Source organism: Girardinichthys multiradiatus, chromosome 15 (assembly GCF_021462225.1).
Source record: "Girardinichthys multiradiatus isolate DD_20200921_A chromosome 15, DD_fGirMul_XY1, whole genome shotgun sequence".
NCBI lineage: Eukaryota > Metazoa > Chordata > Actinopteri > Cyprinodontiformes > Goodeidae > Girardinichthys > Girardinichthys multiradiatus.
The window spans coordinates 33,950,577-33,974,969 of record NC_061808.1 but is presented as its reverse complement, the minus strand read 5'-3'; positions in this window follow the sequence as shown (position 1 = coordinate 33,974,969).

Below are 24,393 nucleotides of genomic sequence, written 5' to 3'. Positions count from 1 at the left end.
TAACATCCAAAACCTGTCAAATAATACATAGGATAAGAAATAATCAAATATAAGAAAACTTAAAAATAATTATTGGAAGAAAGACGGGGGTTATGATTTGTTGGATGAGCTACATAAAGTATGGACCACAGTGAGGAGAACGTGCATAGCAGTCTGTGGTGTAAATATGTGGAACAGCATGAAAGACGGCGTAAAAAGATATACCTGATGTTAAACATTTTTTAAAATAAAATACTAAAGTACACGGATAAAGCACAATGTGAGGACTAAGAAAGTATGTACCTGAATAGCGTACCATTGGGTGATGTAAAGATGCACTGCACATTAATGTGTAATGTGAAACCCCAATTCCAATGTAGTTGGGATGTTGTGTAAAATGTAAATAAAACCAGAATACAATGATATGCAAATCCTGTTCAACCTAAATGCAACTTAATACACTACAAAGACAAGATATTTAATGTTTAAACTGATAAACTTTATTGTTTTTGTAAAAATTTACCAATTTTCAATTTAATTCCAAAAAAGCTGGGATTGTCATGTTTTGTGTTTTTAAAAGACTTAAATGCAGAGCAGAGCAATAATCGGTTTAAATGGATTCGATGAAAAAAAACTTACAAGGTGCTCTCAAACAGCCCTGGAAACACAAAGCAACAAAGGCCTAGAGTTGACAGGCATGTAGCAGACAGCAAACAGGGTAGTAACAGGTTTGACATCAGGGCAGAAATCAGGAGGACCCAGTGACAAACAATTAAAACCAGGGAGGATAAATACTGAGGAAAGTGGAGTATGGACCAATCACCTGAGGAGTCTATTCATGGAGAGAATCAGGAGTAGCTGGTAGAGAAGGAATGCAGGAGAACTAAGGGAGAGTGACTAATTAACACAGATGAGCATGGAGAACAGGCAGGCAACAGAAAAACATCTAAATGAACTGAAGAAAGTAAATGAGACTAACTAAAGAACATTATCTATGCGCAAATATGAATGAACACATCTAACCAGGGAAGTAACAAACACCTGAACAACAGAATGGCTCTAATGAAATAAAAACGCCCAAGATTGCCTGGGTTTTTGGGCAACTAGCAAACGGCAAAACAAACCGAGAATACACATTCAATGTGGTCAAAGCACCTAGTTTGAAAACTGACAAACAGTTCAGCCAAACATCAGACAAGTCAGTTTCAAACTGTTTTTTACCTAGTGGCAGGTGGGGAGAGTATACAATATATAGGCTGGAGTGTTCCTGAGCCCACGTGGTAATATTCGTTACAGAATGATGTTGGTTTTTATTGCAGTACCTCCTGAGGGATCGAAGGTCACGGGCATTCAATGTTGGTTTTCAGCCTTGTTGCTTATGTGGAGATTACCTGAATCTTTTGATGATAATATGAAAAGTAGATGATGGAATACCTAAATTGCTTGCAGCTGTTGTTTTTAAACTGTTGGACTGTTTGCTCACGCAGTTGTTCACTATCTATCTATCTATCTATCTATCTATCTATCTATCTATCTATCTATCTATCTATCTATCTATCTATCTATCTATCTATCTATCTATCTATCTATCTATCTATCTATCTATCTATCTATCTATCTATCTATCTATCTATCTATCTATCTATCTATCTATCTATCTATCTATCTATCTATCTATCTATCTATCTATCTATCTATCTATCTATCTATCTATCTATCTATCTATCTATCTATCTATCTATCTATCTATCTATCTATCTATCTATCTATCTATCTCTCTCTCTCTCTCTCTCTCTCTCTCTCTCTCTCTCTCTCTCTCTCTCTCTCTCTCTCTCTCTCTCTCTCTCTCTCTCTGTCTGTCTGTCTGTCTGTCTATCTATCTATCTGCAATTATACACCGACTGACTGAAAAGTCTTCACGTTGAGTATATAGTCATGTGAAGATAAACTTGTGAAGCAATGCCAGGTCTCTAAAGGATGGTTTGATAATATTCTCCTCTTCCTCAGGTCCTTCCTCTCATTGAAAGTGCAAACTGCAGCCTCATCTGTAAAACAAGCTCTACCGACATTTCCTCTTGATGCTGCAGTTCAACATTCCCTGCAGTAAAACAGCCAAGCATACTGCAATCAACATCAAATTTATCTTTGTTGAATGGTAAAGATCAAAACTAAATTACACTGCCTGGCCAAAAAAAAGTTACCGCCAAAAAAAAAAAGGTCACACTCTACTATTTCATTAGACCACCTTTAGCTTAGATTACGGCACGCATTCGCTGTGGCATTGTTTCGATAAGCTTCTGCAATGTCACAAGATTTATTTCCACCCAGTGTTGCAATAATGTTTCACCAAGATCTTGCATTGATGATGGTAGAGTCGGACCGCTGCACAAAGCCTTCTCCAGGACATCCCAATGATTCTCAATGTGGTTAAGGTCTGGACTCTGTGTGAGAAAGATGTCTCATGCTTCCTGAACCACTCTTTCACAATTCCAGTCCGATGAATCCTGGCATTGTCATCTTGGAATATGTCTGTACCATCAGGGAAGAAAAAAATCCATTGATGGAATAACCTGGTCATTCAGTATATTCAGGTAGTCAGCTGACCTCATTCTTTGAACACATACTGTTGCTGAACCCAGACCTGACCAACTGCAGCAACCCCAGATCATAGCACTGCATCCACAGGCTTGTACAGTTGGCACTAGGCATGATGGGTGCATCACTACACCTGCCTCTCTTCTTACCGTGATGTGCTCATCCCTCTGAAACAGGGTAAATCTGGACTCATCAGAACATATGACCTTCTTCCATTGCTCCAGAGTCCAATCTTTATGCTCCCTAGCAAATTGAAGTATTTTTTTCCGGTTAGTCTCACTGATTAGTGTTTTCTTAAGGCTACAAAGCTGTTCAGTCCCAATCCCTTGAGTTCCCTCTGCATTGTATGTGGAGAAATGCTCTTATTTTCACTATTAAACATAGCCCTGAGTTTTCTTTGATTTGATTTCACCAAACGTTTATGTGATCGCCAATCATGATTATTCAGGATTTTTTTTCCTCGAAGACGATGGGCCAATGATTTGACCCTTCTGAAACAGACTGACATCTTTTGCATGACCACACAATGTGTCTTTCGACATGGTTGTTTAAGAAAAGAGAAGCAACTCATTGCACCAGTTGGGGTTAAATAACTTGTTGCCAGCTGAAACATAATCGCCCATGCAGTAATTATCCAATGGGAGGCTCATACCAATTTGATTAGTTAAATCCAGGTGGCGACTTTTTTTTGGCCGGGCAGTGTATTATGAATGGCATGAAATGGCATTATGTTTCCACAAACACACACTCAAATTTTATTGCTGCCATGGTGATATCACCATGGCAGCAATAAAAGGCAGCATTGGAGGCAGCATTGACTTCCATGGCCAATGCTGTCTCCAAGTAACACATGCGATTTTCCATAATGTTGTTACCTTAGGGCCACAATTGCATTATAACAAGAAGCCATTATTTAATTACCCAATAAATTGCAATAAACCTTAAGGTTTACTGGCAAATCAGTGTGAATGTATTATTTTTCCAGATGGAGAAAGGCCAGGAAAGTTTGTTTTCAGGACTATTTGGAAGCAAAATGACAAACATTATCTTGAAAAGGTCTCCATGAAAGTGTTTAATATGGCTTCTTTTGAGTAATTGGACAAATGAAAACACTAATTTTGGTTCCTTATGGTCATTCAGGGGGATGTATTGCAGAAATGTAGCAATCCAAAAACAAAACAGAACCATACAGGTTTAAAATATTGTAACAGCACAATAGGGTGCTAAATGTGGCTGTAATTATAGTTAAAAAATCAACAAGTAAAGCAAAGAAAGTGTTCAGAGATTTTCAACACAAAAGTGAGAGCAATGGCAGCACTGACCTGGGAAAATGACCCCACCAGCCTCCTCCATCCTGGTTTGCCGACCAGGGTCATATCCAATGGTTTGACCACAACCTTCAAATCCCTGCTAAACACCCAACACATGCCCTTCTCTCATTGAATTTGAATGCTGCCAGTTGATAAAAAGCCATGTGGCAAACCCTACTCTGGATTACTGGAACATGAGTAAAACATTTGGGAATCAACATGATAAATGACCTGTTTTAGACCTGCGCCACTGGCAAACTCAAGTAAAGCTGATTGGCTCCATGTTCTTCTCAGGGGTTACTGTGGCATACGAACGCCCAAATCGAAGTATTGTCAGTTTTTCTATCTGTTCTTCTCTGCAAGTCAGTTGTGGATGGTGGCTTGTCTTCCATCTCTTATAGTAACAGTTATATGGCACATTTAAAATCATATTTGCAGTCTGACCATAATTTAGTGGTCATATATAATCATAATGGTGTCTAACATGATGGAACATATTAAAAAGATTTTACTGCAACTGCTTGTCAGGTAGAGGTACACACATGGCTTTAACTGAACTGTAATGTACAATGGAATTATGTAAATAAGGCATCAGGCTCCTAAATATTTCATTGTATCAGGTTTTATTTAATATAGTTCCCATAGATAACTTTCTTTTTTTTTTGGAAGTTATCATTTGGTGAGAAGGAAAAGCAGCCAATGTTTCCCCTCTGAGGTGGTGTTTTATCACTGAGTTAAGCAGATCTCTTTTCTCTTTGCCTTTATTCATCTGACCTCATTAGCAAACACTTGAGTCTAAGGGAAGATTCCCTCAAGCAAGATGAAAACCCGCTATAATGTAGGAACCTTTGCTAATCCAAAAATAATCAAGGATCAAGGCAACAACACAGAAAAAATTTAGTAATGAAGGAACTGTATTTTTTTCACATTGCTACAATACCTTGTATAAGGTTTTTATGCATTTATGCAAGGTGCATGTTGTATACATCAAAGATATCTTGTTTATTTACTTAAATAAGACAGGTAAACAAAAAAGTTAAGTAATCTCTGAAGTCATCTTAAATTCATCCAATTTTATCCAGGTGTACTCTCCTGGTTCAATGTACAATGTATCAAACTAGAAAATATATCCAATTACATTAAAAAACAGCAGTGATATGTCTATGGCCCTTCTATCCATACATTCATTCATTCCTCTTCCTAGGAACACTCCAGCTCATTTTGGGGGAATAGTGCCAAGGTGTTTCGAGGCCACAAGAGATCTATCCAGCATGTTATGGATCTGGCTTGGGGAAGCCATCCAGATCAAATGCTTTAACACCCTTATGTTTATGCTTAAGTCATGCAAAGAAGCAGCAGCTCTATTCCAAGCTGCTCCAAGATTATGGATCTTCTCACTGACTTGTATTCAAGATCTTCTTCACAATCCACCTCCTGTTCCTAGGTGAGGGCTGAAATATGGCCAAGCTGGTAAATAGAGAGCTTGACTTTTTGGCTCTGCCTTCCTTTCCCAGATGGACTAGAGCAACACCGGCAATCCCGGGAGGCCCTGATATGTTTATGCTCCATCCTACCTTCATGCAGAAACATGATACTAAGATACTTGAACTCTGCTTGAAGCCAACACTGAACCCCGATCCAAAGGAAGCAGTCCACCTGAGAACCATGGCCTCAGGCTTAAAGGAATGGACTCATATCCCTTCAGTGCCCCTTCAGTGCATGCTGAAGGTCATGTCATGTTTTACAAAAACAAGTAAAGTTTATATAGAAGGTGGAGTACAAACATATGGATGATTCTGTGAAAAATCTGTCAATGCTGAGAAGTTATGTACAGTTGGACAGAAGGTTTGTAGATTAGAAAATGTCATCACTGAAACAGCACAGCCTATAAGCAAGTTGTGTAGCAGCAGGTATCATAAAACCTGGAAATTTGGAATGACATGTTTACATGTTTACAGGTTTCTGACAGCACAGGGTTCTTGACATGAAATCACAGTGGCTTAAATATGTTTTGAAAAAATGTAAAAAAACAAAATACAAAAAAGAAAAAAGCAAATTTTCCTGAATTTTAGTGCTGTGCGTGATATAATATTATTATCATCTTCAACATGCAGTGCCAGGGTTAAAGGGGAGGCTCTTAAACAAATTTTGTGAGTATTGGGAGTAATTCAGGCATCCTTTCAGTTGAAGGACGCCGAAGCAGCATGCGTAAAAATCTAAATGTCATGTTTTAGGACTGTGGAAGGAAGCTGGAGTATCTGGAGAGAACATGCAAACTCCATGTAGAAAGACCCTCATCTGGGAGTTGAACCCAGGACCTTCTTGCTGAAAGGCAACAGTGCTACCAACTGCACCACCATACAGCCACCATTGTTTGGGCGAAGCACTTTCAGGGAGGAGTGTTTCAGCAACCTTGGCCATTATGAAGGAGGATTAGCCAAAAGACTCCGTCTGTCTGAGGGGTCAGTTCCTTCTGTCTATGGAAGTGACGGATAGAGCAAAGAGGTAAGCTGCAAATAACGGTATAATGACAGCAAGCTTGATTGTTGAGGTGTCGATATAACTTACTGGCTGTTGTTTTGATAGCACAGCTTTGTGCCTCCTGCTAATGTTAGCGCTGTGCGCTCCCTATTAGTTCCTTAAGGACGTCACGTTATTGTGTGTTTTGAATAACATCTATCTAATTAAACAAAGAGTTTTGCAATCTCTTTGGTTGCCCTTTTTTTCCTTGGAAAACACATGATCCAAATGCATTCAGTGATGTTCTTGATGCTAACATTAGCTAACTCGTTACCTATGTTGGGGTCTTGTTTAAAAGTTGTATTGATTCAATTTGTGGTAATTAATATTTTAAAAGGTATCTTACATGTAGTTTGTGTAAAAATATTGTAACCCTAACCCTATAGTAATGGGATTACAAATACGCAGTGGAGTAAAAGGCTCTGCAGCCTGGAGGCGGGCGGGGTGTGAAGTGCCAAATTCGCATTTAAAGAAACCTCAGCAAAATGAGAAAAATTAGTAAAATTAGCACCTGAGGAGCTTCAAAAATGTCAAATTCAAACCAAAGCATTGCAGTCCCACTTCATGCAGACCATATCTGAAGGATTTAAATAGGAAAAGGAAGAATTTAAAAGCATTTGTCCCCTTTAAAGCACATTAAACCTTTACTTGCACCTCTTTAGTCATCGTTGCTTTTAAGCCTTTAAATTGCTATTTTTTAATTGCAGTGATTACAGGGTCTCTTTGCTGAGGTCTTGAAAATCACCTATAAAAAGAACAGTTTGAAAGTAGTTCTCTTTTCCACTGTTACTACATGCATGCTCAGGATGAGCGATTGCTGCAAAGTTAATGACACCATTCAATAGACTTTCTAGTGTCACTACATGCTCATGATTGCTGCACTCATTATCTTGATCAATTAGCTGGGTTTCCTTAAATAGAACATGTTTTACCACTTGGAATAATAACCTGAACTTGACTGCATTGTTTTAAACCTTGGATAAAGTTGTAACGTATGTAATTGACTGACTTTGGAATTTGTCTGTATAATTGGATTGATTCTGAAAATAATTGTACATATTTTTTGCAGTGCATTACAACAACATTTTTGTGAATTCTTACTATATGAATAAACTGAATTGAACTGAATTCCTCAAAGGTGTTGGTCCTTGTTGACATGATAGCATAGATTTGTCATCTATGATTCTACTTTTCATCAAATCGCAAAGACTGAGATCTAAAGGCTGTGGGGGCATCTTTCATTTTCAGTCTTTGCCAATCATTCTTGATGGAACACACTTCTCAGATTTTCAAACAGGCATATTTTTGGCACTGTTGCCAACTCTTCTGTAAGGAAAGTAGCTATTAGCTGTCCTTAAAGTTGCTAAAAGTCTTTAGATGACGCTACCACCCATATTTGCATATTTGCTTATGTAATTGTGATCCAGGCTGTAGGAGAGAGGAATATCAATGTTGGAGTAAAAAACACTTTAAATATGTTTAGATCTACAAATGAACTTTATGAAATAATGTAATAACTTTAATGCTTTGTCTGAACCCACACTGCAAACATTAACTCAAAGATAGCTTTATGATGTGGAATTGCTAGTTTCAACCCTCCACTTTTACCCGGGCTTGGGACCGGCAAAGGGAACTTAAAAGAGAAACTCTGGCACTCTTGAGTTTTTTTTTTAAAATTTGTTGTTTATTAGGTTTTAGGCTCCATGTAGTAGCCTACAACAAGTCAAATTTAAACATGACCATTTTTATAACAATAAACATTATAAAAAATGTTTGTAAAGAGGCTTTTACAGCTTGACAACAGAAACAAATGTTAATAGCAACATGAGATATAAATGAAAGCAGATCTGGCCCATTTCGGGTTCAGTGTTTGTATTTTTCAGACCCCCCCCCCCCCTTCAAAATACATGTGCTGGCAAAGGCATGTCATCTTATTTTTTATCAAAGCTTTCTATTGGAGGTTCAGCAAAAGAAGCTGACTAAAATGACTTAGCAGCCGATGTCCCAAAACACTGCAAAACATTATCAGGCAGCTTGTGCTTATAGCAAACCTCACTAGACAATTTCGACCATATATGACATATAGGGTGGAGTTAAGAGTCTGCAATGACATTAGATTTCTAAGTTTGTTTTTAACCATACTCAGACTCTTTACTCACACTCTGACTGAATAATCTCTTAACATCAGCATTTGAGCAGGCACGTCAAGGTTCTGAAATGGGTTAATATCAGTTGCACCCCTGAACTTCCAAATCCCACTCCAAAAGCCCAGTTTGTTTTCTTACTAAGATGGATGACACATCACCACTGAACAATCTTGGCTATGTCTGAAGGAGAGTAGCTGTCCTTCAAAAACCTTGTTTTCTTAATTACAATATTTGTTAGAAGTGCTTTGACTTCACATCACTTTGTACTAGGTTGAGTAATTAAGGTCACATGGGCTATTATTTACACTAACTCTTTCAGCAACAATTCAATTTAGTTCAATTCAGTTTTATTTGTGTAGCGCCAATTCACAACACGTCATCTCAATGAAGTCAGTTTAATTGAATTATACAGATTTCAAGTCGGGTTCATACATTCCATTTAATCCTAACAATCAAACAGTGCAGTCGGATTCAGCTTATTATTCAAATTAAAATATTTTTTTTTATCTAAGGAAACCCAGCAGATTGCATTGAGTCAATGACTTGCAGCATTCAATACTCCTGGATGAGCATGTAGAGACAGTGGACGGTCGCTTGCATTGACTTTGCAGCAATCCCTCATACTGAGCATGCATGTAGCGACAGTGGAGAGGAAAACTCCTTTTAACAAGAAACCTCCAGCAGAACCAGGCTCAATGTGGCCTGGTAGCAATGTGTCATGGCTGACTGGGGGTTTGACAGAACAGAGCAGAGACACAAAAAGAATCAGAATCAGAATCAGAATCAGAAAAGCTTTATTGCCAAGTACGTTTTTGGACATACAAGGAATTTGTTTTGGCATAGTCAGTGCAATACAATACAAATTAAACAGTATAAACATATCTACAATATAATATAAATATATGTGCACAGTTTTAAGTGAGTGAGAGTAAGTATAGAGCAGTATAAGATGCAAGAGCAATACAACAGTGCAGATGATCAGTGTGCAAGTATGGCAGTGCAAGTAAAGCAGGAGTCCAAGCTGAGCGTTAATGTAACGCATAGAGTTACAATTTACAAGTGTCCTGTCAGCAAAAAAAAGGGGGGAAAGGGGGAGTGTCAGTGTGGTTTCCGGGCTTTGTTAACAAGGCTGGTGGCGGATGGGAAAAAACTGTTCTTGTGGCGTGAGGTTTTGGTCCGGATGGACCGCAGCCTCCTGCCAGAGGGGAGAGTTTCAAAGAGTCTGTGACCGGGGTGGGAGGGATCAGTCAGAATCTTCCCTGCCCGCTTCAGGGTCCTGGAGGTGTACAGTTCCTGGAGCGACAGTAGACTGCAGCCAATCACCTTCTCAGCAGACCGAATGACACGCTGCAGCCTGCCCTTATCCTTGGCTGTAGCAGCGGCGTACCAGATGGTGATGGAGGAGGTGAGGATGGACTCAATGATGGCTGTGTAGAAGTGCACCATCATAGTCTTCGGCAGGTTGAATTTCTTCAGCTGCCGCAGGAAGAACATCCTCTGCTGGGCTTTCTTGATGAGGGAGCTGATGTTTGGCTCCCACTTGAGATCCTGGGAGATGATGGTTCCCAGGAAGTGGAAAGATTCCACAGTGTCAATTGTGGAGTCACAGAGGGTGATGGGGGCAGGTGGGGCTGGGTTCTGCCTGAAGTCCACAACCATCTCCACTGTCTTTAGAGCGTTGAGCTCAAGGTTGTTCTGGCTGCACCAGTCCAACAGATGGTCCACCTCCCATCTGTACGCGGACTCGTCACCATCAGAGATGAGTCCGATCAGGGTGGTGTCGTCCGCAAACTTCAGAAGCTTGACAGACTGGTGAATGGAGGTGCAGCTGTTGGTGTACAGGGAGAAGAGCAGAGGAGAGAGAACACAGCCTTGGGGGGAACCGGTGCTGATGGTCAGGGAGTCAGAGACGTGCTTCCCCAGCCTCACGCGCTGCTTCCTGTCAGACAGGAAGTCAGTGATCCACCTGCAGGTGGAGTCGGGCACACTCAGCTGGGAGAGCTTCTCCTGTAGCAGAACTGGGACGATGGTGTTGAAGGCAGAGCTGAAATCCACAAACAGGATCCTGGCATAGGTTCCTGTGGAGTCCAGGTGCCGGAGGATGAAGTGAAGGGCTAGGTTGACTGCATCGTCTACAGACCTGTTGGCTCTGTAGGCAAACTGCAGGGGGTCCAGGAGGGGGTCGGTGATGTCTTTTAGGTGTGAGAGCACAAGGCGCTCAAAGGACTTCATCACCACAGAGGTCAGGGTGACGGGTCTGAAGTCATTAAGCCCTGTGGTCCTTGGCTTCTTGGGAACAGGGACGATGGTGGAGGACTTGAAGCAGGCTGCCACATGACATGTCTCCAGTGAGGTGTTGAAAATGTCTGTGAAGACTGGAGACAGCTGATCAGCGCAGTGCTTCAGGCTGGCTGGTGAGACAGAATCCGGACCAGCAGCTTTCCGGGGGTTCTGTCTCCTGAAGAGTTTGTTGACGTCCCTCTCCTGGATGGAAAGAGCCGTCCTCGGCGTGGGTAGGGGGCTGGTGGGGGGGAACTTCAGGGTGGGGGTTGGAGGTGCCAAGGCCTCTCTTGAGGTTGGAGAGATGGGGGTGGTGGATTGTGGCTGCAGCTGTTGGGGGGCGTCGTGGGGGATGGTTGCAGGACTGTCCCTTTGTCTTTCAAAGCGGCAGTAGAACTCGTTCAGGTTGTTGGCGAGGCGTCGGTCGTTGATGGAGTGGGGGGCTTTCGGCTTGTAGTTGGTGATTTGCTTGAGCCCTTTCCAGACAGACGCAGAGTCGTTGGCTCTGCGTCTGTCTGGAGACGCACATATCTGAACACAGATATGTGTTCTCTTTGGGCCATAAAGGGACCATCCCCCGATATATAATGTATGCTTCCATCTTAGTGTGAAAATTGCACTGGACCTCGGGGAAATATTCCGGAGGAACCGCTGTAGTTACAGTCTTTCTGCTAAAACAACTGTGTGTGAATATTTTTGTATGTGCTTGTCTGTGAATATTAGATGTGGGGTTGTCTCCTCTGGTCGATTAATAAATATGTGTGTGTTTCAAAAGTGGGGATTAGGCTGTGAGTTTTCACCTCAAAGAAACAGCTATAGGGAAGCGTTTCCGTGTTTGCTCCGATTGTTATTTTTAACTAGAAGATGGATGTGCTCATGTGAGCTAATGCATTCTTGAACAAGGCAAATTACCTGTAAAATTACTTTGTTCTCTCACCAGGCAGGTAAACAAAAAACAACCAGAAGCTTAAATTCCACATGGGCCCAAACAGCTCACGGCCTGCATCCATCCCTGCATGTGACACACCAAACATTCAGATCTGTCAGTGTCCAGCATGTAATTCTAACAGCAGTCAAAGTAAATTGCCCAGTCTCCCGCAGTGATTTATTAATCATTTACAAAACACACTGGAGCAGAAAATAAGTTCACACGTGGCCCAGTGTGTGTTTACACAGAGAGGTGTGTTATTTTTTAGCTTGATTTTCTCATACTGAGTAAATCCTATGAAAATGTGACAGTGGAATAGTGTATATACAGCATTTCTGAAAACTAGCTGCAAAGTTAATGTGTTAAATCAAAGAGACTATTCGCTCTCATACTAATTTCTTCTTTTTTTTGTTTTTAATTGCCTTGTGTGTTTCTGATAAAAAAATTATTTGACAAAAAAGACAAAAATATCTTAAGTAAATGCTGTTTTGCTGTTTTGATTTACCTAAATCAACCTGCCCATATTTACAAAAGGTGATTACCTAATGACGTTAATGGCGTTTAACGTCATTAGCCACACTGTGACAGACCCACAGAATCAAGAAATTCCTATAATAGAATCCATTTGGCAACATGAAGCTGGTCAAACACTCTGAAAAAATAACATCTGTCAGTATGGATAGGGTTGCAAAGCCATAATAAGACTTTGGGTTTTCAGCAAACCACAGTAAGAGCCATTAGGCACAATACAGGAAACATGGAATATTGATAAACCTTCCCAGCCTTACAAAATCACAGCACTAAGATAGCAGGCTACATACAGCATGGCAGGATTTGTCTGCTTCAATATAAAATCTAAAAACACTTATTGTACAGTTGTAACCAAACAGTGCCAACAGGCCAAATGACAAACAAATAATAATAAGAACTAGAAAATTTTGGAAGAAATTTAGACGGGGCCTGCCTCTTGGTGCGTTTTGCTCCGACCAGAGCTTGCTATTTTTTTATTGTCTATGCTATTGTCTATGCTATTATCAGCTTAAAATATTACTAGTAACTCTGGAAGACTGAGGCTTTTATTTTGACATTTTCAGTAAGCCTTATTTTAAAAGGCCAACACTGGGTGAGCTCCAACATTAGTGTGAAGCCCAGTCCTGAAAAGATCTATTGTTTAAAATGCAAAGGCTTTTATTTTGTAGAGCATGTTTTGTCTTATTTTGAAAGTCCAGCATGGTTGTCCCTTCAGGTCTGGGTTAGTTCCATTAGTTATATAGAACCTGTTTGCTATTTAAAAATAATTTTCTATGCTCTTTTCAGCTCCCAAAATCCATAGTAACTATGGGGGGTTGAGGCTTTTATTTTGAAAGTTTCAGTAACCCATATTTCAAAGGAGCAGCATAGTCCCATTTCCAACACTGGGTGAACTCCAACAGTAGTGTAATGCCCAGTTCTGCAACGATCTATTGTTTAAAGTGTAAAGGCTTTTATTTTGTAGAGCATGTTTTGTCTTATTCTGAAAACCTAGTATGGGTGTCCTTTCAGGTCTGGGTTACTTCCATTAGTTACATAGAACCTGCTTGCTCTTCTAAAACCATTGTGTATGCCATTATCAGCTTTCAAAAATCATTAGTAAGTATGGAAGGTTGAGGCTTTTATTTTGAAAGTTTCAGTAAGCCTGTTTCAAAGGACCAGCACAGTACCATTCCCATCACTGGGGGAGCTCCAACAGTAGTGTGAAGCCCACTCCTGCAATCATCTATTGTTCAAAGGCTTTTATTTTGTAGAGCAGGTTTTGTCTTATTTTGAAAATCAAGCATGGTTGTCCTTTCAGGTCTGGGTTATTTTTATTAGTTATATAGAACCTGCTTGCTATTGTAAAATCATTGTGTATGCTATTATCAGCTTTCAAAAATCATTAGTAAGCATAGAAGGGTGATGAAAGAAATTGACCTTTAGGGTCAATCACTGTTGTGTGGATGTTGGAACAGCAGTACATGCTGTTTAAGTTCCCCACACAACATGGCCGCCATGTACTTGCCTCCTATGAAGCTGGTCAAAGGGTTAGGGGTCGGGTAAGGTTTAAGCCATAGAAATGAATGTAAATCAATGGAAGTCAATGAAAGTCCTTAAAAATGAATGTGTGTGTGGGTCTGTGTGTGGGTGTGTGTCTGTGTGTGGTGTGTGTCTGTGTGTGGGTGTGTGTCCCAGTGTGAGACACAGAGAGGCAGAAAGAAAGACAGAATCACATCCAGACATATACAGGTCCTTCTCAAAAAATTAGCATATTGTGATAAAGTTCATTATTTTCTATAATGTAATGATGAACATTTAATATTCATATATTTTAGATTCATTGCACACTAACTGAAATATTTCAGGTCTTTTATTGTCTTAATACGGATGATTGTGGCATACAGCTCATGAAAACCCAAAATTCCTATCTCACAAAATTAGCATATTTCATCAGACCAATAAAAGAAAAGTGTTTTTAATACAAAAAACATCAACCTTCAAATAATCATGTACAGTTATGCACTCAATACTTGGTCGGGAATCCTTTTGCAGAAATGACTGCTTCAATGCGGCGTGACATGGAGGCAATCAGCCTGTGGCACTGCTGAGGTCTTATGGAGGCACAGGATGCTTCGATAGCGGCCTTTAGCTCATCCAGAGTGTTGGGTCTTGAGTCTCTCAACGTTCACTTCACAATATCCCACAGATTCTCTATGGGGTTCAGGTCAGGAGAGTTGGCAGGCCAATTGAGCACAGTGATACCATGGTCAGTAAACCATTTACCAGTGGTTTTGGCACTGTGAGCAGGTGCCAGGTCGTGCTGAAAAATGAAATCTTCATCTCCATAAAGCTTTTCAGCAGATGGAAGCATGAAGTGTTCCAAAATCTCCTGATAGCTAGCTGCATTGACCCTGCCCTTGATTAAACACAGTGGACCAACACCAGCAGCTGACACGGCACCCCAGACCATCACTGACTGTGGGTACTTGACACTGGACTTCTGGCATTTTGGCATTTCCTTCTCCCCAGTCTTCCTCCAGACTCTGGCACCTTGATTTCCGAATGACATGCAGAATTTGCTTTCATCCGAAAAAAGTACTTTGAACCACTGAGCAACAGTCCAGTGCTGCTTCTCTGTAGCCCAGGTCTGGGGAATGCGGCACCTGTAGCCCATTTCCTGCACACGCCTGTGCACGGTGGCTCTGGATGTTTCTACTCCCGACTCAGTCCACTGCTTCTGCAGGTCCCCCAAGGTCTGGAATCGGCCCTTCTCCACAATCTTCCTCAGGGTCCGGTCACCTCTTCTTGTTGTGCAGCATTTTCTGCCACACTTTTTCCTTCCCACAGACTTCCTACTGAGGCGCCTTGATACAGCACTCTGGGAACAGCCTATTCGTTCAGAAATTTCTTTCTTTGTCTTACCCTCTTGCTTGAGGGTGTCAATAGTGGCCTTCTGGACAGCAGTCAAGTCGGCAGTCTTACCCATGATTGGGGTTTTGAGTGATGAACCAGGCTGGGAGTTTTAAAGGCCTCAGGAATCTTTTGCAGGTGTTTAGAGTTAACTTGTTGATTCAGATGATTAGGTTCATAGCTCGTTTAGAGACGCTTTTAATGATATGCTAATTTTGTGAGATAGGAATTTGGGGTTTTCATGAGCTGTATGCCAAAATCATCCGTATTAAGACAATAAAAGACCTGAAATATTTCAGTTAGTGTGCAATGAATCTAAAATATATGAATGTTAAATTTTCATCATGACATTATGGAAAATAATGAACTTTATCACAATATGCTAATTTTTTTAGAAGGACCTGTACAGTAGGTGATACACAGAGCTATAAATAGAACAGTGAGGAATGAATCAGCCAATCAGCAAAGAGCGTCAGTGTAACTTGACACCTGCTGTTCTATTTCGTATAGGCTTCGCCCTTTAAGGCTATCGCTAGTGGGTTTATCCCTTCGTGCGCAGCGCAGCACTGAAAACTTTAGTCCACGCCCACCTGCTGTGTGGGCCCCACCCCGGTCCGTATAAATTACGGTGAGACCGGACAAACGGCTCCCATTTTTCTTCAGCGAACAGCTTAACAGCACTAATTACAAGAAGAACCATGGCTAACGTCGGCACTATCCGCCTTTGCCCGGCTTGCAACACAGGGTACATCATGACCTACGACCTGCATGCCATCTGCGAGGGCTGCCTCGGTCCGGATCATGCAAGCCTGGCCTTGACCCGCGGTCCACCTGCCCTTCCTGCAGGCGTCTGCCTCAGGAGGAGAAGCAGCGGCGTCTAGCCATTTTCTCCCCGCTAGAAGGGGAATTCCCCATAGCGGACCAATGCTCCCTCGATGAGGCGTTGGACATCTTTGGTGTTGGGCGGGAATCGGACGATTCCTCCCCAGAGACAGCGACTGATGTCTCCACTCCCTTCCTCCGGACGGAGGACGCGGAGGCCGATGCTAAGTCAGTCCAGGCTCAGGGCCTCCCGATGTCGGGATTTTGCGCCTGGTCCAACCCTCCGCAGGAGCCACGGCGGAGATTTAAAAAATGACTGGTGGGGGGGGATGTGTGTAAAACTACTGATTGTTTTGAAATAAAACACATAAATTTCTCTAAGAGCAATTTTCCGTTTTATTCCAGCTCAGCCAGATCGTACGATCTCGCTGTGTTTCCCTCACACACATTCCCCACTCCTAATGAGACGGCCCCTTTTAAACAGCCGTTTAAGAGGCTCCACGATCTCACAGTTTCAAAGCATGACTCCACGAGAGCATCCTATGCTGTTCCGGTAGAGCTCCGCTCGCTGCCTTCTCCCTCCTGTCCTCCCCAACTGTCAGTGGGTGAGATCACAGAGGATGCACGACAGCAGCTCCCCACGAAGCGGCGCATCAGTGATGCCCCCGCTCAACACCAAGCTGCGAGCCTGGGTGAATATTCCCCTGGTGAGGCTGGTTTACAGCCCTTTCGATCCGAGCCCCCCATGGGTTACCTCCGATCAGAATCCGAGTCGGGTAACGGCGGAAGGGGCTTTAGCCTGGCTCGTATTCATGAGCACCATGGCACCGCAGATAAATGCGCGTCCGCTCTCAGTATGTTCCCTGGACAGGTGGATGGACAGACTGATCAGCAGAGGTTACACGCTGCAGTTCCTGTCTCCGACCCCACCGTTCAGAGGGATTTTGGAGACAGTCCTGTCCTCCCCAGAGCAGAGCTCGGTTCTCATGTCAGAACTGCAGGAACTCCTGATAAAAAACGTCATTTCCAGGGTTCCTCGCGGAGACGAAAACACGGGGTTTTATTCCCGGTATTTTCTGGTTCCCAAGAAAACAGGAGGAATGAGACCGATTCTCGATCTGTCCCTGTTCAACAAAGCAATCATGGAGACGTTTCCACATGCTGACAGTCAGACAGGTGATTGAAAACGTTCACCAGAACAACTGGTTTACCTCCGTAGATCTGAAGGATGCTTATTTTCACATCCCCATCATCCCGAAACACCGCAAATATCTGCGTTTCGCTTATTAGGGGATCTCATATCAATACAACCGCCTGCCGTTCGGTTACCCTCTCGCCCCACGCACGTTCTCCAAATGTGTGGAGACGGTGTTGGAGCCGCTGCGCTCGGCAGGAGAGAGAATTTAAGTACACCCTTTCATCAAACTTTTTGACAGGTGGGTGGGACTTCCGGTGAGGGCGGGATTTCCGGTGGGCGCCATGTGGTTGCCATGTGGGCGGGAGGTCACGTGGTCAAGCAGGGGTGTGTGTCCAAGGGGGCGTAACAGTGGATGCTGATTGGTTGTCGTCATTAGGGGCAATACCTTAAATGAGTCAATTAAAACACAGGGGTGTGTTTGTTATAAATAGAACAAGACAAATATGGTATTATCGGAAACTGTTTGGCATCAGCACCAATTAAAAATAGAGGGGGTGTGTTTGTAAGCATCGTTAAACCTTGAATAACCCAATGAAAACAATAGGGCGTGCCTTAGTGTTTACTTTAAATACAGAGATAAAACTCTGCACTTTACATGCAGCATTCGTTGGAAAAAAAGAACACCCGTTCAACAATGGCTAGAGTTAAGAGAGTTTATCGTCAAGCGGAGGAGAAACGCAACGCGTGCCAAGATGATGATGATGAACAAGCAACTGCATCATATACTTCCTCAACGGAGATACCTATCGGAATTCCCGTCGTGACATACTCTACCGATGATGAGGATCCAACATCAACTTCAACAACCATGGTTGAAAATCAGACCTCGGTTCGGCCAAGAGGTATGTCAGTTCTGTGCGAAACCCCAGTGACCGTCTACCAGTATTCATCCCGTGAATTGAATGCTCCTAAGAAATCAACATACTACATCTGCAGGGTACAAAGACCCCCGTTCAAGACTCTGCAGGAAGAATGGTCTTTGGAGCCATATGGCCTGGTTGGCAGCTGGGGTTATATTTTCATGTATGAAATAGGAGAGCTTTGCCTGTATCAATTGGATCAAGATGAGGTATTTAATGGATCACTGGCTCTGTGTACACTCACCCACAGCGACTGGGCTGTGTTAAGGCTTGCAATCCCGCACCTTAATGATAGCCCCGAAACAGTCTCAAGGCAGGAGAGGGAGGAAGAAGAAGAAGAAGAAAATGAACTGTCTCCTCGACCTGTAAAACGGGCGAGAATGTTTCATATACCATCCGATGTTGAAATAGCTGAGAGAGAACCTCTCTTTAGCGCAGTGTGGGGGTCAAAAACCACAGCAAATGGCCGCTGGTCTTTTCGGGCAAGCAGACGCAGGAACAACCGGACGAGTCCCTCAGATCTGTTTGTGTTGGAGGCTTTCAATCAAGACTGCGGCGTATTCAAGACAATGCTGGCTCTGCCGTTTGAAGCTTGGGCAGAGAAGATGAGTGAAATTGGACATCGTCTTTCCGACCTTTTCCACAAGTCACGAAGTTGGATCGATGTCATGTCAGTGAAAAAAACCCTGACGTTTCCTGTTTTACGTTTAGAACGAACCCTCTTCTGAGGACACGCCCCTTCCTATGATATATATACGGGGGGATAACTGCAAGCTCACAGACACTGAGAATCGTATCATGAGAATGAGTGGACCGACACCATACAGGGATCTCTACAACCACCGAGCAGAGATCCACTTCTCTCCTGAGCACGATGAAAGCTTCAACATTGGACCATATCATCCGCCTTCCCCTGACCTCTTCTCACCATCCACCTCAACATCCTCATTCTCAGAGAACCACTTCAGTCCTGCATCACCTACAGGATACAACATGAAATATCTACCGCTTTCTCCAGACCTCTGCTCACCATCACCGCTATTCATGGCTGAGTCTGTAGACGCGAATGTCCTGCCAGAAGACATGAAGGTGGTCGTGGAGGAGGAGGTAGCCATCGGCTACTCACCCTCTACCGAAGCCCCTACACAAACCCTGGGACCGATGGAGGACCCTCAGCCTTCAGCAGAGGATGAGAGTAACCAGGAGGACGAAATTGACGGTTGGTTCTCAACCACCCTCATCAATACGGTGAAAACAGCGATACTTCATTTATTCAACATAACCTCTTTGAACTATCTCAGAGAAACCTGCTATGGATGTATAACGAACCACCCGAGCCAGCGTCAACACCATTGCCTGGAGGTACTGGGGGAGGATTATTACCAAGTCAACTTTCAACGCATCGTACGACGACTCGTAACCCCCAAACTCATTCCTGCTATTCAGAATCTTCTGGTACTTCGAAGCATACAAGCGGATGACTTCAGAGTGAAGACGATTGCCAAGACGGTTTTATATGAACTGAAATCGGTACAAGGCATCCACAGTGCAATAGCGCACGTTTATGATCGCATGGTAGATGAGAAACATCTCAAACAACTTAACTCTGTTTCAGAGTGCTATGGACTGACAAACTGATCTCACATGTTTGATGACTTGTTGTATCATTTTAATTTTTTTTTTAGTATTCCAGTACTTTAGTTAATCTGCATTATATGATTTTTCTTCTTTTTTCTTTTTACTATTAAATACAATTAAAGTAGGAACATAGTAACCTTTCCCAAAAGTGTTGTTTAAAAGCTAGTAGTGTTTGAATTCATCTGCATTTTATCTGATTTTGTTTTCTGGTTGTTTTTTGTTTATATTAAATACAAAAATAAAATAAAAAAAATAAGGATAAATCTACCCTCCTGTGTGTTTTTTCTCATTATTTAACAAGTAATCGGCAGAGTGAGCATAAGGCAGAGATGGCAGGAAGACGGCTGATGAAGAAAGTATATTATAGCCCTTCAAATCCGGGAAGTTATAGGGGTGTAGATAGACTGAGGAGGGTTATGCAAGATGAAACGGGAAAGAAGGTAGCGGTTGAAAAAGTTAAAGATTTTTTATCAGGAGAAGATACCTATACTCTACATAAACCTGCAAGAATAAAGTTCCCGAGAAACAGAGTTTTTGTCACCAGACCATTGAGGCAGTTCCAGGCTGATCTCTGTGACATGCAAGCTCTGGCCATGGAAAATGATGGTTATAATTATTTATTAACAGTCATTGACATCTTTTCAAAAAGGGCGTATGTACGAGTTTTGAAGAGGAAAACAGCCGCTGAGGTGGTAAAGGCATTTGAATCAGTTTTTACAGAAAGTCAGATCCCCAAAAAACTTCAGACTGATGCCGGTAAAGAATTTTTTAACAAGAAATTTAAGGTTTTAATGGAGAAACACGGTATTGAACATTTTGCCACAGCGAGTGAAGCAAAAGCTTCAGTGGTCGAGAGATTTAACCGCACATTAAAAACAAGGATGTGGAGATATTTTACAGCTAACAATACCCGGCGGTACGTCGATGTACTGCAAAACCTAGCTAGAAGCTACAACCATTCCTACCACTCCAGCATTAAAATGAGCCCTATGGAAGTGACCCCAGAAAATGCCTTTCAAGTGTTTCAGAATCTGTATGATGTCAAGTCCAACAGATATTGCAAGGACTCAGTGACAACGTTTAAACAAGGGGATCTTGTCAGAATATCCAAGGTCCGTGGAGTGTTTGACAAAAAATACGAACAGAGTTTTACGGATGAAGTGTTTACAGTCTATGACCGGATACCCCGTTCTCCTCCTGTATACAAACTCAAAGATTTGGATGGAGAACCTATCGAGGGTTCCTTTTACGCTGAGGAACTTCAAAAAGTAAAAATATTTAACGACAAGATGTATCAAGTGGAAAAAATATTAAAACGACGTACGGTCAAGGGAGTCAAACAGGTTTTTGTAAGCTGGAAAAACTGGCCTGAGAAATTCAACAGTTGGATCAAGTTTGATGAACTTCGAAACGTATAAAAAAGGTTTGCACTAAACCTCACAGTTGACACAGCATCATGAACCGTCAGGTAGAGGATGATGGCTTTTACGTTACTCTTCCATCTAATGCTAGCATGGAAGTGTTTAAAAATAATACCAGTTCAAGTTTCCGTGTAAATTTAGCTCAACATATTGATTTAGAAGGCCAATGGATGGTTGCATTAGCCGAGATTTCATACCCTCATACATGGCATAATTTACCGGATTATGATGCCTACTTTGAATGGAGGAAGGTTGGTGATGTGGAGATCAATACGCAAAGGATCAGAAGTGGCTACTATAACAGCGTTGTTCAACTCGAGACAGAGATGGAAATGTTTTTCAAAAAATTGAAATCGGGTTTACGCATTAAATTCAGCAAAGTTCAAAAGAGATTTGCATTTCAAGCAAATAGTCCGTATGAAATACGCTTCTTCAGCACTCTAGCTTATATGATTGGCGTGAAACCAGGGGAATGGATTCATGTTTCTGAACCAAAACTGGCTCCTTTTCCGGCGGATATAAAGGCTGGTTTCTATCACCTATACTGTTACAGCGACGTGGTCAGCCCTCAAATAGTAGGCGACACTTTTGCACCTTTACTGCGGACCGTCAAAGTACAAGGCACATTCAGTGATATGATTACTCAGACGTTTAACCCCGCCCACTACCTTCCAGTCTCCAGAAGACATATTGAAAATATCAATATAGAAATTAAATCGGACCAAAACGTTCCTGTAAATTTCGTCTATGGAAAGACCGTCATAAGACTACACTTCAGACCGGTGATATCACAACGTAGCCTGAGATAAATTTTATTTGTATAAACTATTCCAGAGATATGTATATAACCTCTAAGATTGATTGGTTATCATTCATATTACGCTGGTCATTCAACACTGCATCAAGCAGGCAAGAGAGAACATGGCACATCTAAGTCTGAGACGTGATCCAAATCGCTTTGTAAATTACTATGTAAGTCAATCAGGCGGTAATCTGCCAGGGTTTTATGGGGCCCCGGTCATGTACGGACGCGGAATTGGATCATTATTTTCAAAATTATTCCGCTTCGTATCCCCTCTGGTTAAAAAAGGATTTGCAATTGCAAAACCCCATCTTAAAACGGCTGCATCAAATATCGCTTCGGATGTCATCGGTAGAGCCGTGAGTAAAATGAGTGGTTCTGCACACATCGATGGTCAAGAAGGTTCAGGAATTATGGTTTTATCCAAAAGACCCAGAACAAGACCCCCTGGTGATCGTTTAAGGACGGTTAAAAAACAACGACAAACGCGAAAAAGGAGATCAGTCGCAGCTGACAAACGAAGAGGAAGGAAGTCATCCGCAAGTTTTGATATATTTAAATAATGGCTCTTTTACATAACAAATCATCAGAGTGCACGCTGGCAGAGTTGGACTTATTTTCTGCCCCGATGACGCAGCTATCGATCGAAGATAAAATTTACACCGAGATCCAGCCTTTATCAGCAATCACTGATGGAGGCCCGATCGAGTTTTTCATTCCGGGAGACGGAGAAAAGTATCTGGATCTCAACGATACGCTGTTGCATCTCAGAGTGAAAATTACTAACGAGAATGGAACAAACCTGCCAGATGATGCACCTGTAGGGCTCATCAACTACCCGTTAAACACCATCTTCAGTCAGTGTGACGTCACTCTCGGAGATCGAATGATTTCACAATCCAGCGCTACACATCCATATAGAGCCATGATTGAGACATTGTTAAACTTTTCTGAGGATTCTTTAAAAACCCAGTTTAGCTCTGGTCTTTTTTATAAAGACACTGCAGGTGCTCTGAACTCTATTGTTACAACTAACGGCCCTAACCAAGGTCTTAACAGTAGAGCAGGCTTTACGGCAAATTCCAGGGAGGTACATCTCCTAGGCCCCCTGCATGCCGACATATTTTTCTGCGAGAGACTTCTTTTAAACTCTGTTGACCTTAAAATTAAACTTACAAGAGCCAACGATGCCTTTTGTCTCATGGCCGCAAGAGACTCCACTTACAAACTCAGGATATTAGGAGCATCTCTTTTTATCAAAAAAGTTACTGTCTCTCCAGCTGTACGACTGGGGCACGCTTCAGCTTTAATGAAAGCAAATGCTCTGTATCCACTTTCACGTGTGAATGTAAAAACATATTCCATCCCTGAAAATTCAAGGGTATGCAACCAAGAGAATCTTTTCTTAGGCATCTTTCCCAAGTATGTGGTGATTGCGTTACTGGATCATGACGCTTTTACAGGAACACGCAATCTCAATCCGTTTGACTTTAATCATTTTGATATGGAATATTTAGCTTTGTGTAAGGATGGCAGACAAATTCCTGCTAAAGCCTTCCAGCCAAATTTTAACCAAGGTCATTCAGTGAGAGAGTATTACAACTTGTTTACGGCTACAGGACGACATCTAAAAGATCTTCCACTGAGTATATCACGTCAGGAATTTAATCAAGGATACTCTCTATTCACATTTAATCTTAACCCGGGTGAGGACACAGATGCTCTATCTCCAGTTTCCAGTGGGAATTTAAGATTGGAAATGCGCTTCAGAAACCCGTTGCCATATACCACCACGCTGATCATCTACGCTTGTTATGATTCTATTTTAGAGATTGATTCAAAGAGGCGTGTGCTGGTGGATTATTATTAATCTAATCAGGCATGAATAATCATGAAATTGAGAGCCTGATGCGTCATCTGCTGGGAGATTTGTTTTGCGGTGTGTGGCCGTGCGACCAGCTGCCGCTGCTAGCTGACAAATTCCCAGGGCCGGCCTACTTTATCGTGAATACACATCCTTCACACATGCCGGGGGAACACTGGCTAGCTCTGACATTGGATGAGAATGGTCAATCCAGCTTTTTTGACTCTTATGGATTCTCTCCGGATTTCGAGTTCTACCCGTCAAGCATCGTAACATTTTTAGAAGACAGATCCTCAAAAATATTGTATCATAATAATCAGCTTCAAAACACTCTGTCCACTGTGTGCGGTCACCATTGCATTTTTTATCTATGTCATAGAGCGTGCGGATTATCAATGCAGCAAGTGTTGTCGAAATACACCGGAGATGTGATTAAGAATGATTTAATGGTATCTAACTTTGTGAAAAAATATCAGAAATGTGTCATTAATCAAAGTTGTACATTTTATACTCACGGAACATGCTCTTTGGAGATGTTTCTGGATTGTTATGGAATTTAAAATGTCTTATTTTTTTTTTCATTGTTTGTTTTTTTTTTTCTTCTTA